General features: G+C 37.5%; 1 non-coding gene across 1 annotated transcript; it reads right to left on the reverse strand.

The window, feature by feature from the left end:
• Positions 1 to 2,453: 2,453 nt before the first annotated feature.
• LOC148571425 (small nucleolar RNA R71) lies at positions 2,454 to 2,561 on the reverse strand. The gene has a single exon (XR_015908602.1). It is a non-coding gene; the product is annotated as a small nucleolar RNA R71 (small nucleolar RNA).
• Positions 2,562 to 14,609: the final 12,048 nt, after the last annotated feature.

Below are 14,609 nucleotides of genomic sequence, written 5' to 3' on the forward strand. Positions count from 1 at the left end.
TCAAGCCAACAATCTCCGTGGGATCGATCCTTACTCATGTAAGGTATTACTTGGACGACCCAGTGCACTTGCTAGTTAGTGGTACGAGTTGTAAAAAAGTGTGATTTACAATTCGTGCACCAAGTTTTCTTTTTGTTTTCTTTTCAAAAAGTTTTCAAAAATTTTTCAAAAATCTTTCAAAAATTTCTCCTTTGTTTTCGAAAAATTTTTAAAATAAAAATGATTTCAAAAAAATATATTTTTCTTCAGAATTTTTAAGAATGAATTCTAGTGTTTCATGAAGCATGTTGAAGCCTGGCTGGCTGTAAAGCCATGTCTAATCCTTCTGGGTAGGGAATGTCAGGCGTGTCATGTCTGAGTTACATACTAAAGCTTGGCTGGCTATTAAGCCATGCCTGACCCTTTGATTGGAGTTTAGACTAAAGAGCATAAGATTCCTGGAATTCATATTAAAAATTTTGGAATCCTTATTTTTCTTTTTCAAAATGATTTTCGAAAAAATTAAAAGAAAATACAAAAAAAATCATAAAATCATAAAAATCAAAAATATTTTTTGTGTTTCTTGTTTGAGTCTTGAGTCAACTTCAAGTTTGGTGTCAATTGCATACTCATCTTGCATTTTTCGAAAATTGCATTCATGCATTGCATTCAACATGATCTTCAAGTTGTTCTTGATAAAACCTTCTTGATTGATCTTCATATTATATTGTTTTGTGTTGTATGATGTTTTTCATATGCATTCTTGAATTCTTAGTGCCTAAGCATTAAAGATTTCTAAGTTTGGTGTCTTGCATGTTTTCTTTGCATTAAAAATTTTTCAAAAATATGTTTTTGATGTTCATCATGATCTTCAAAGTGTTCTTGGTGTTCATCTTGACATTCATACCATTTTTGCATGCATTCATTGTTTTGATCCAAAATTTTCATGCATTGCATCATTTTCATGTTTTTTCTCTCTCATCATTAAAAATTCAAAAATAAAAAAAATACCTTCCCCTTTTTCTCTCTTAAAATTTCGAAAATTAGATTTGACTTTTTCAAAAATTTTTAAAATCTAGTTGTTTTTATGAGTCAAATCAAATTTTCAATTTAAAAATCTTATCTTTTTCAAAATCTTTTTGAAAAAAAAAATCAAATCTTTTTCACTTTTCTTATTTATTTTCGAAAATTATAAAAATATTTTTCAAAAATCTTTTTCTTATCTTTATCACATGATTTTCGAAAATAACATCATCAATTAATGTTTTGATTCAAAAATTTCAAGTTTGTTACTTGCTTGTTAAGAAAGATTCAAACTTTAAGTTCTAGAATCATATCTCATGATTTCTTGTGAATCAAGTCATTAATTGTGATTTTAAAAATCAAACCTTTTTCAAAACTAATTTCAATCATATCTTTTCAAAAATATCTTCTTATCATATCTTTTTCAAAAGCTTGATTTCAAAATATCTTTTCTAACTTCCTAACTCCTTACCTTTTCAAAATTTGTTTCAACTAACTAACTAACTTTTTGTTTGTTTCTTATCTTTTTCAAAACTACCTAACTAACTCTCTCTCTCTAATTTTCGAAAATATCCTCCCTCTTTTTCAAAATTTCTTTTTTATTGACTAATTATTTTAATTTTTTATTTTAATTTTTGAAAAATTACTAACCTTTTTCAAAAACTATTTTCGAAAATCACTAACTCTTTTTCAAAAATAATTTTCAAAAATCCTTCTCCGTCATCTCCTTCTAATTATTTATTCATCTACTAACACTTCTCTTCATCTCACATCACTGCTCATATCCTTACCCATGTGTTTGGATTCTTCATTTTTCTTCACCCCTATTCCTTTTCTTCTTCTACTAACAATAAGGAACCTCTTTACTGTGACATAGAGGATTCCTCTTCTTTTCTTGTTCTCTTCTCTTTCTTATGAGCAGGAACAAGGAAAAAGGCATTCTTGTTGAAGCTGATCCAGAACCTGAAAGGAATCTGAAGAGGAAACTAAGAGAAGCTAAATTACAACAATCCAGAGACAACCTTATTGAAAATTTCGAACAAGTAAAGGAGATGGCAGCCGAACCCAACAACAATAATTCAAGGAGAATGCTTGGCGACTTTACTGCACCTAATTCCAATTTACATGGAAGAAGCATCTCCATTCCTGCCATTGGAGCAAACAACTTTGAGCTGAAACCTCAATTAGTTTCTCTGATGCAGCAGAACTGCAAGTTTCATGGACTTCCATCTGAAGATCCTTTTCAGTTCTTAACTGAATTCTTGCAGATATGTGATACTGTTAAGACTAATGGAGTAGATCCTGAAGTCTACAGGCTCATGCTTTTCCCTTTTGCTGTAAGAGACAGAGCTAGAGTGTGGTTGGACTCTCAACCCAGAGATAGCCTGAACTCTTGGGACAAGCTAGTCACGGCTTTCTTAGCCAAGTTCTTTCCTCCTCAAAAGCTGAACAAGCTTAGAGTGGATGTTCAAACCTTCAGACAGAAAGAAGGTGAATCCCTCTATGAAGCTTGGGAAAGATACAAGCAACTGACCAAAAAGTGTCCTTCTGACATGCTTTCAGAATGGACCATACTGGATATATTCTATGATGGTCTATCTGAATTGGCTAAGATGTCATTGGATATTTCTGCAGGTGGATCCATTCACCTAAAGAAAATGCCTGCAGAAGCTCAAGAACTCATTGACATGGTTGCTAATAACCAGTTCATGTACACTTCTGAGAGGAATCCTGTGAGTAATGGGACGCCTATGAAGAAGGGAGTTCTTGAAATTGATACTCTGAATGCCATATTAGCTCAGAATAAAATATTGACTCAGCAAATCAATATGATTTCTCAGAGTCTGAATGGAATGCAAGCTGCATCCAACAGTACTCAAGAGGCATCTTCTGAAGAAGAAGCTTATGATCCTGAAAACCCTGCAATAGCAGAGGTAAATTATATGGGTGAACCTTATGGAAACACCTATAACCCATCATGGAGAAATCATCCAAATTTCTCATGGAAGGATCAAAAGCCTCAACAAGGCTTTAATAATGGTGGAAGAAACAGGTTTAACAATAGTAAACCTTTTCCATCATCCACTCAGCAACAGACAGAGAACTCTGAACAAAATACCTCTAATTTAGCAAACTTAGTCTCTGATCTATCTAAGGCCACTGTGTGTTTCATGAATGAAACAAGGTCATCCATTAGAAATTTGGAGGCACAAATGGGCCAGCTGAGTAAAAGGATCACTGAAATCCCTCCTAGTACTCTCCCAAGCAATACAGAAGAAAATCCAAAAGGAGAGTGCAAGGCCATTGAATTAAACACCATGGCCGAACCTGTGAAGGAAGGAGAGGACATGAATCCCAATGAGGAAGACCTCCTGGGACGTCCAGTGATCAATAAGGAGCTTCCCTCTGAGGAACCAAAGGAATACGAGACTCATCTAGAGACCATAGAGATTCCATTGAACCTCCTTATGCCATTCATGAGCTCTGATGAGTATTCCTCTTCTGAAGAGAATGAGGATGTTACTAAAGAGAAAGCTGCCAAGTTTCTTGGTGCAATCATGAAGCTGAATGCCAAATTATTTGGTATTGAGACTTGGAAAGATGAACCTCCCTTGTTCACCAATGAACTAAATGATCTGGATCAACTGACATTGCCTCAGAAGAAACAGGATCCTGGAAAAGTTCGTAATACCTTGTACCATAGGCAACATGATCTTTGAAAAGGCTTTGTGTGACCTTGGTTCAGGGATAAACCTCATGCCCCTCTCTGTAATAGAGAAACTGGGAATCTATGGGGTGCAAGCCACTAAAATCTCATTAGAGATGGCAGACAATTCGAGAAAACAGGCTTATGGACAAGTAGAGGACGTGTTAGTAAAGGTTGAAGACCTTTACATCCCTGCTGATTTCATAATCCTAGATACTGGGAAGGATGAGGATGAATTCATCATCCTTGAAAGAACCTTCCTAGCCACAGCAAGAGCTGTGATTGATGTTGACAGAGGTGAACTAGTCCTTCAATTGAATGAGGACTCCCTTGAGTTTAAAACTCAAGGACATCCTTCTGTAAACATGGAGAGGAAGCATAAAAAGCTTCTCTCAAAACAGAGTCAACCAGAGCCCCCACAGTCAAACTCTAAGTTTGGTGTTGGGAGGCCATAACCAAACTCTAAGTTTGGTGTTAAACTCCCATATCCAAACTCTAAGTTTGGTGTTGGGAAGTCTCAACAATGCTCTGAACATTTGTGAGGCTCCATGAGAGCCCACTGTCAAGCTATTGACACTAAAGAAGCGCTTGTTGGGAGGCAACCCAATTTTTATCTAATTTTTATTTTCATGGTTTTTCATGTTTTATTAGGTTCATGATCATGTGGAGTCACAAAATAAATATAAAAATTGAAAACGGAATCAAAAACAGCAGAAGAAAAATCACACCCTGGAGGAGGATCTCACTGGCGTTTAAACGCCAGTAAGAAGCATCTGGCTAGCGTTCAACGCCAGAACAGAGTATGGTTCTGGCGCTGAACGCCCAAAATGGGCAGCATCTGGGCGTTTGAACGCCAGAATTGCACCCTGGAGAAGAGCTGGCGCTGAACGCCCAGAACAAGCATGGTTCTGGCGTTCAACGCCAGAAAAGGGCAACAAATGGGCATTCAACGCCCAGAACAAGCACCAATCTGGTGCTGAATGCCCAGAGTTGTGTGCAAAGGCATTTTACATGCCTTATGGATGCAGGGATGTAAATCCTTGACACCTCAGGATCTGTGGACACCACAGGATCATCTCAGGATCTGTGAATCTCGCAGGATTCCCACCCACCTCACCCTCTCTCTCTCCATTCATGGTCATCCCTTCTGTTTTCCATTCACCATTCACATCCATACACACATCCCTCCATCTCCTCCATATCTTCTTCTTCTTCATCTATTCTTTCTTCTCTTGCTCGAGGGCGAGCAATATTCTAAGTTTGGTGTGGTAAAAGCATAAGCTTTTTGTTTTTCCATTACCATTAATGGCACCTAAGGCCAGAGATACCTCAAGAAAGAGGAAAGGGAAGACAATTGCTTCCACCTCTGAGACATGGGAGATGGAAAAGATTCATCTCACAAGCCCATCACTAAGAAAAGGATGGAGCAAACAAGAGAGCACATTCATGGATCTCAACAGGCACATGAAGAAGCTCATCATCAAGAAACCCCTGAGATACCTCAAGGGATGCACTTTCCTCCACAAAACTATTGGGAGCAAATCAACACCTCCCTAAGAGAATTAAGTTCCAACATGGGACAATTAAGGGTGGAACATCAAGAGCACTCCATCATCCTTCATGAAATAAGAGAAGATCAAAAAGCAATGAGGGAGGAGCAACAAAGACAAGGAAGAGACATAGATGAGCTCAAGGACATCATTGGTTCCTCAAGAAGGAAACGCCACCATCACTAAGGTGGATTCATTCCTTGTTCTTAACTTCTCTGTTTTTCGTTTTCTTTATGTTAAGTGCTTATCCATGTTTGTGTCTTCATCACATGATCATTAGTATTTAGTAACTTTGTCTTAAAGTTATGAATGTCCTATGAATCCATCACCTCTCTTAAATGAAAACTGTTTTAATTCAAAAGAACAAGAAGTACATGAGTTTCGAATTTATCCTTGAACTTAGTTTAATTATATTGATGTGGTGACAATGCTTCTTGTTTTCTGAATGAATGCTTGAACAGTGCATATGTCTTTTGAAGTTGTTGTTTAAGAATGTTAAATATGTTGGCTCTTGAAAGAATGATGACAAGGAGACATGTTATTTGATAATTTGAAAAATCATAAAAAAATGATTCTTGAAGCAAGAAAAAGCAGCAAAGAACAAAGCGTGCAGAAAAAAAAAGAGAAAAAAAAGGTAAAAAAAATATATAGAAAAAGCAAAAGCAAGCAGAAAAAGCCAAAAGCTCTTAAAACCAAGAGGCAAGAGCAAAAAGCCAATAACCCTTAAAACCAAAAGGCAAGGGTAAATAAAAAGGATCCCAAGGCTTTGAGCATCAGTGGATAGGAGGGCCTAAAGGAATAAAATCCTGGCCTAAGTGGCTAAACCAAGCTGTCCCTAACCATGTGCTTGTGGCGTGTAGGTGTCAAGTGAAAACTTGAGACTGAGCGGTTAAAGTCAAGGTCCAAAGTAAAAAAAGAGTATGCTTAAGAACCCTGGACACCTCTAATTGGGGACTTTAGCAAAGCTGAGTCACAATCTGAAAAGGTTCACCCAATTATGTGTCAGTGGCATTTATGTATCTGGTGGTAATACTGGAAAACAAAGTGCTTAGGGCCACGGCCAAGACTCATAAAATAGCTGTGTTCAAGAATCATCATACTGAGCTAGGAGAATCAATAACACTATCTGAACTCTGAGTTCCTATAGAAGCCAATCATTCTGAACTTCAATGGATAAAGTAAGATGCCAAAACTATTCAAGAGGCAAAAAGCTACAAGTCCCGCTCATCTGATTTGAGCTATGTTTCATTGATAGTTTGGAATTTATAGTATATTCTCTTCTTTTTATCCTATTTGATTTTTCAGTTGCTTGGGGACAAGCAACAATTTAATTTTGGTGTTGTGATGAGCGGATAATTTATACGCTTTTTGGCATTATTTTTAGTATGTTTTTAGTAGAATCTAGTTACTTTTAGGGATGTTTTCATTAGTTTTTATGTTAAATTCACATTTCTGGACTTTACTATGAGTTTGTGTGTTTTTCTGTGATTTCAGGTATTTTCTGGCTGAAATTGAGGGACTTGAGCAAAAATCAGATTCAGAGGTTGAAGAAGGACTGCTGATGCTGTTGGATTCTGACCTCCCTGCACTCAAAGTGGATTTGCTGGAGCTACAGAACTCAAAATGGCGCGCTTCTAATTGCGTTGGAAAGTAGACATCCAGGGCTTTCCAGCAATGTATAATAGTCCATACTTTGGCCGAGTTTAGATGACGTAAAAGGGCGTTGAACGCCAGTTCTACGCTGCTGTCTGGAGTTAAACGCCAGAAACAAGTCACAAACCAGAGTTGAACGCCAGAAATATGTTACAACCTGGCGTTCAACTCCAGAAAGAGCCTCTGCACGTGTAACACTCAAGCTCAGCCCAAGCACACACCAAGTGGGCCCCAGAAGTGGATTTATGCATCATTTACTTACTTCTGTAAACCCTAGTAGCTAGTTTATTATAAATAGGACTTTTTACTATTGTATTAGACATCTTTGGATGCCTAGTTCTTAGATCATGGGGGCTGGCCATTCGGCCATGCCTGGACCTTTCACTTATGTATTTTCAACGGTAGAGTTTCTACACTCCATAGATTAAGGTGTGGAGCTCTGCTATTCCTCAAAGATTAATGCAAAGTACTACTGTTTTTCTATTCAATTCAACTTATTCCGCTTCTAAGATATTCATTCGCACTTCAACCTGAATGTGATGAACGTGACAATCATCATCATTCCCTATGAACGCGTGCCTGACAACCACTTCCGTTCTACCTTAGATTGAATGAGTATCTCTTGGATCTCTTAATCAGAATCTTTATGGTATAAGCTAGATTGATGCCGGCATTCATGAGAGTCCAGAAAGTCTAAACCTTATCTGTGGTATTCTGAGTAGGACTCTGGGATTGAATGACTGTGACGAACTTCAAACTCGCGAGTGCTGGGCGTAGTGACAGACGCAAAAGGAGGGTGAATCTTATTCCAGTATGATCGAGAACCTCAGATGATTAGCCGTGCTGTGGCAGAGCATTTGGACCATTTTCACAAGAGGATGGGACGTAGCCATTGACAAGGGTGATGCCTCCAAACGATTAGCCATGCAGTGAAAGCGCATCAGACCATTTTTCAGAGAGGATCAAAAGTAGCCATTGACAACAGTGATGTCCTTACATAAAGCCAGCCATGGAAAGGAGTAAGATTGATTGGATGAAGACAGCAGGAAAGCAGAGGTTCAGAGGAACGAATGCATCTCTATACGCTTATCTAAAATTCTAACCAATGAATTACATAAGTATTTCTATCCTTATTTTATGTTTACTTCTCATTTAATTTCGAAAACTGCATAACCTTTTGATATCCGCCTGACTGAGATTTACAAGGTGACCATAGCTTGCTTCATACCAACAATCTCCGTGGGATCGACCCTTACTTGCGTAAGGTTTATTACTTGGACGACCCAGTACACTTGCTAGTTAGTTGTGCGAAGTTGTGATAAAAAGTTGAGATTACAATTGAGCGTACCATGTTGATGGCGCCATTGATGATCACAATTTCGTGCACCAATCATTATGTCAGGGGCTTCCTCATTAACTGCTCCTTCCAACTCTCGTGGCTTCAGTTCCTTCTTAAGTTCTCTTGGTTGCTGTATCTCTTGAACTTCTTGCTTGTTCACGAAAGACTGTTTCAGTGGTTCAGCTGCTGATTTACTGTTACTTCCCTTTGTGCACATGTTACTGTGATCATTTTTTGACTCCTTAGGTTCTGGCTCACACTCAGATGTAGGTTTGAACACATGGAATGTGAAGTGTTCATCATATATTCTTAGGATTAACTCTCCTTGTTCCACATCTATCAGGGCTCTAGTAGTGGCTAGGAATGGTCTCCCCAGAATAATGGGATGAAGGTAACTTTCCTCCATGTCCATAACAATAAAGTCAGTGGGGAGGAAGTAGTTTCCTATTTTCACCAATAGATTTTCAACTACTCCTTCAGCCTTCTTCTGAGTTTTATCTGCCAATTGGATGATTACATCCATGGATCTCACCTTATTGATTTGCAACTTCTTCATAAGTGATAGAGGCATCACATTTATGCTAGCTCCTAAGTCACAGAATCCTCTGTCAATTTTTGTCTCTCCTATGGCACATGAAATATGAAAGCTCTCTGGATCTTTCTTCTTCATGAGTATGTCTTTCTTGATGAGGGCACTGCATTCCTTATTCATTGTCACTGTTTGTCCCCCTTTTAAGGTTCCTTTCTTGGTCAACAGTTCTTTCATGCACTTCATGTATGTTGGCATCTGTCGGAGAATTTTGATGAAGGGAATGTTTACACTGAGGGATGCAAACATGTCCAGGAATCTTAAATATGACCTGTCTTTCTCACTTCCCTTGAGTCTTTGGGGAAATGGTGCTTGATGACATGTCACCATGTCATGTTTTTCTATGCTTTTTCATTTGTTTTCAATAGGTTTTATGCACTTTCTTGAGCCATAAGCAAGCCAATTGGGTAGATTTTCATCTTTCCTCTGATTTAATCAACCATGTATGAATTCATGCTATTTCATGAGGTTTTATGCTATAATTATCACATATTATGAAAAAATGAATATCTCATGATTTTAAGCATAGCTTTGATGTGTTTGGTTGATTAATGATAGGTGAAGAAAGCTTGGAGAAAGGTTGAAGCAAGAAGGAATGGCTAGGAGTAAAGAGAGGACAATGGAATAAGTGAAAATGAACCAGGAAGCAAAAAGCTGGACCAAAAGTTAGCCTTAAACTTTTGCACAAACTTTTGGGTGAAAAGTTAGCCCCAACGTTAGCCCCTAACTTTTGGGCTAACGTTGGCACATGAAAGTTACTCCCTGGGCACCAAAAGTTTGCGCCAACGTTAGCCCCTAACTTTGTGGCTAACGTTGGCATGAGAAAAACACTCCCTGGGCACCAAAAGTTTGCGCCAACGTTAGCCTCTAACTTTTGGGCTAACGTTGGCACATGAAAAACACAAACGGGGAGCAAAAGTTTGCGCCAACGTTAGCCTCTAACTTTTGGGCTAACGTTGGCGCCATAAGTGCACTAAGGAAGGCCAACGTTGGAGCAAAAGTTAGACCCCTAACTTTTGCACCAACGTGGGTATCAGCAAAACATGGGAGCTGATATGAAAAGTTGGACCAAAAGTTTGCCTCAAACTTTTGGTCAAACTTTTACTCAAACTTTTGCAAAACTCCAACCCGGTTCACTTGGTTCACTTTGGTTCCTCTCCAAACTCCAAGAGCAATCAACCAAGGCCTCTATCAACCCAATTCCATCAAGAGCAAGGGCCCAATTGTCATCACTCAAAGGCACAAGAGATAGATAAAATAGGAATTTCATTTAATTGTAATTTGTTTTGAATTTCATTTTCATTTTGTAAAAATGCCTATATAAGGCATCATTCTCATTTTAGAAAGTAAGCCCGAATAGAGAGAATAGAGGCGAGCTCCACTAGGGAGCATTAGGAATATAGAACTCTCTCTCTTTAGTTTTTCTTTTTGTTTTGAATCTTGGGTTGAGAATTGAAGAAATTCTGTTTCAATTTCAACTTGAGAATTCTCTCTGTTTTCCCCTTCTACAAACTTTCAGTGAATTGCAATTTGAATTAAAACTCTCTTTACTGCTTTCATCTCTATTTCTTCTGCAAATTGTTTACTGTTGAATCAAGGAAGGAATTGAGATCTAGACTTGTTTTCTAGTCTCTTGGATCCCCTGAGATCTTCACTTGTCTTTCTAGATTTCACAATTGAATTGCATTTCATTTTCTGTTCGATTCCTCAATTCAATTTACATTAAGCCTGCTGCAAATCTCATTTACTTTCCTGCACGTGTGTTCCTCTGCATTTTACATTTGAGCCACTGTGATCTGAATTTACTTTTCATGCAATTTTAATTTCCTTGCAATTGTTCTAAGCTTTGATTTACTGCTTTCATTTAATTTCCCTGAACCCAATCCCCTTTACTTTTCTTGCAATTTAAGTTTCAGCTATTTTACTTTCTTGTTCTTTAAGTTACTGTCCAATTTACTTTCTGCACTTTAATTTTCCTTGTCATTTACTTTCTGCTGCATCAATTATCACACAAATGTTAGCTTGACTAAACTAATCACCCACTAAAGTTGCTTGATCCATCAATCCCTGTGGGATCGACCTCACTCCCGTGAGTTTTATTACTTGATACGACCCGGTGCACTTGCCGGTTAGTTTTGGGTGTTTTGGCGAAAATATCCCCGGCAACGGCGCCAAAAACTTGATGGGATATTTTCGCGGAGAAACGAATTTCTCCAAAACACCCAAAACTAACCGGCAAGTGCACCGGGTCGTATCAAGTAATAAAACTCACGTGAGTGAGGTCGATCCCACAGGGATTGATGGATCAAGCAACTTTAGTGGGTGATTAGTTTAGTCAAGCTAACATTTGTGTGATAATTGATGCAGCAGAAAGTAAATGACAAGGAAAATTAAAGTGCAAAAAGTAAATTGGACAGTAACTTAAAGAACAAGAAAGTAAAATAGCTGAAACTTAAATTGCAAGAAAAGTAAATTTGCATGAAAAGTAAAGGGGACTGGGTTCAGGGAAATTAAATGAAAGCAGTAAATCAAAGCTTAGAACAATTTCAAGGAAATTAAAATTGCATGAAAAGTAAATTCAGATCATAGTGGCTCAAATGTAAAATGCAGAGGAACACACGTGCAGGAAAGTAAATGAGATTTGCAGCAGGCTTAATGTAAATTGAATTGAGGAATCGAACAGAAAATGAAATGCAGTTCAATTGTGAAATCTAGAAAGACAAGTGAAGATCTCAGGGGATCCAAGAGACTAGAAAACAAGTCTAGATCTCAATTCCTTCCTTGATCCAACAGTAAACAATTTGCAGAAGAAATAGAGATGAAAGCAGTAAAGAGAGTTTTAATTCAAATTGCAATTCACTAAAAGTTTGCAGAAGGGGAAAACAGAGAGAATTCTCAAGTTGAAATTGAAACAGAATTTCTTCAATTCTCAACCCAAGATTCAAAACAAAAAGAAAAACTAAAGAGAGAGAGTTCTATATTCCTAATGCTCCCTAGTGGAGCTCGCCTCTATTCTCTCTATTCGGGCTTACTTTCTAAAATGAGAATGATGCCTTATATAGGCATTTTTACAAAATGAAAATAAAATTCAAAACAAATTACAATTAAATGAAATTCCTATTTTATCTATCTCTTGTGCCTTTGAGTGATGACAATTGGGCCCTTGCTCTTGATGGAATTGGGTTGATAGAGGCCTTGGTTGATTGCTCTTGGAGTTTGGAGAGGAACCAAAGTGAACCAAGTGAACCGGGTTGGAGTTTTGCAAAAGTTTGAGTAAAAGTTTGACCAAAAGTTTGAGGCAAACTTTTGGTCCAACTTTTCATATCAGCCCCCATGTTTTGCTGATACCCACGTTGGTGCAAAAGTTAGGGGTCTAACTTTTGCTCCAACGTTGGCCTTCCTTAGTGCACTTATGGCGCCAACGTTAGCCCAAAAGTTAGAGGCTAACGTTGGCGCAAACTTTTGCTCCCCGTTTGTGTTTTTCATGTGCCAACGTTAGCCCAAAAGTTAGAGGCTAACGTTGGCGCAAACTTTTGGTGCCCAGGGAGTGTTTTTCTCATGCCAACCTTAGCCACAAAGTTAGGGGCTAACATTGGCGCAAACTTTTGGTGCCCAGGGAGTGTTTTTCTCATGCCAACGTTAGCCACAAAGTTAGGGGCTAACGTTGGCGCAAACTTTTGGTGCCCAGGGAGTAACTTTCATGTGCCAACGTTAGCCTAAAAGTTAGGGGCTAACGTTGGGGCTAACTTTTCACCCAAAAGTTTGTGCAAAAGTTTGAGGCTAACTTTTGGTCCAGCTTTTTGCTTCCTGGTTCATTTTCACTTATTCCATTGTCCTCTCTTTACTCCTAGCCATTCCTTCTTGCTTCAACCTTTCTCCAAGCTTTCTTCACCTATCATTAATCAACCAAACACATCAAAGCTATGCTTAAAATCATGAGATATTTATTTTTTCATAATATGTGACAATTATAGCATAAAACCTCATGAAATAGCATGAATTCATACATGGTTGATTAAATCAGAGGAAACATGAAAATCTACCCAATTGGCTTGCTTATGGCTCAAGAAAGTGCATAAAACCTATTGAAAACAAATGAAAAAGCATAGAAAAACATGACATAGTGACATGTCATCACAACACCAAACTTAAACCTTGCTTGTTCCCAAGCAAGAAAAGAATCATGCAATAAAGATTGACAATCCAAGGCAAGAAGAATAGCAACTCAATGTTCATGGTAAACTAGTTTTCTAAGCATGCTACAATCACAAAATAAATGTAAATGATTGATGCTTTCATCTAGATCAATTTATGAAATCTTTTTCTTATATTTCTTCCTTGAAACAAGCTTTTGATTTTCTTATTAGCTTCTCCTTTTGGGTGCTTTGCCCCATGAGTTGATAACAAAGCTACGACTTCTAAATGCTTTGTTTTCAAGTATTACCACTTGATACATAAGCACCACAAGCATTTGATTAGAGGACTTCATTAAGCTCATTTTTCTTTTCTTTTCTTGACTCTCTAATCCTTGATGCTCAGAGCCTTGAGCTTTGAGGGAGTGCTTTTGCACTTTGAGCCTAACCTTGACTTCTAAGTATTTTGTTTTCAAGCATTTGGCTTGATACATAAACACCACAAGTACTTAACAAATGAATTGCCATTGGTACTCAGAGCCTTCAGCTTTCTCATTTTTTCCCTTTTTCTTTTCTTGCTTTAATTGTATTTGCCTCTTCAAGGTTTTCATGATTTTCAAAAGATTTCACAAAATGTTCTAGATGAAAACTTCAATTAAATAAAATCCAATGCAATTGAGCAACAATTAATCATACTAGCTTTCCAATACTTGTATGCACATGCTAAACTCTTTTTTAGTTCCTTGTTTGTTTATGATCATGATGCTTTACTGCTTTTGAATTCACAAAACTCAAGTTGGTAATCACAATGGCACAACACCATGTTGCAATTTAGAAATCAAACTAGGCCTTTTCATACACTCATGCATACAGAGAAGGTAAAGACAATCATGCAGTTTATAGTGCTTGAAACAAATGAGAGGAAAAGGAACTTTACAACCTTGTAGTTCATCTTCTCTATTGTTGTCATTTTCCTCTCATTCTCCTCCTTCCCATACCAAACTCAGAATGCTTGCTCATCCTCAAGCAACTATTAGAACCGTGGCTATGGGGCTAAGATGGATCATGAATGTCTTACACAATAAATGTTAGTAGTACATGTGTTTCAAGCAAGCAAAATTAAAGATAATAATCAAGTCACAAGAGACAGAGACATTGTGATTGCAAGCTTAAGAGGGTGAGCATAATACTTTGCATAAAGAATAAGTGGCACACCAAACTTAGTGTGACACTTTCACTTGGAATCAATGCAAGTATCCAATAAAGATTTGAAGCAAATTGTGTTGCATAGCAACACCAAACTTAGAATGCAATCCTATGTCCATTTATTTGAATTAAAACCAGGCAAATGAAACTGTTCTTTATTAAATATAATCACTAAGCCAAGAATCTGTCATTAATAAAGCTCTCTTGGTGATGTATTAATAAACACAGCAAATAAGCAAACTAAAATGAAAGCATTAAAAATAAAGAATTAACTAAAGTAAACAGAATAACAAAATATCAAACCAAAAGAAAATTAACACTGCAAAGACATTATGGTTATGCAGACAAGTGGTGTTGCTGAATGATTTGCATAGAAAAATAGGTGGCACACCAAACTTAGAATCTTGGTGTGTCACTTTCATTTTTGATT

The sequence above is a fragment of the Arachis ipaensis genome, chromosome B3 (assembly GCF_059453495.1).
Source record: "Arachis ipaensis isolate K30076 ecotype BB chromosome B3, ASM5945349v1, whole genome shotgun sequence".
Taxonomy (NCBI): domain Eukaryota; kingdom Viridiplantae; phylum Streptophyta; class Magnoliopsida; order Fabales; family Fabaceae; genus Arachis; species Arachis ipaensis.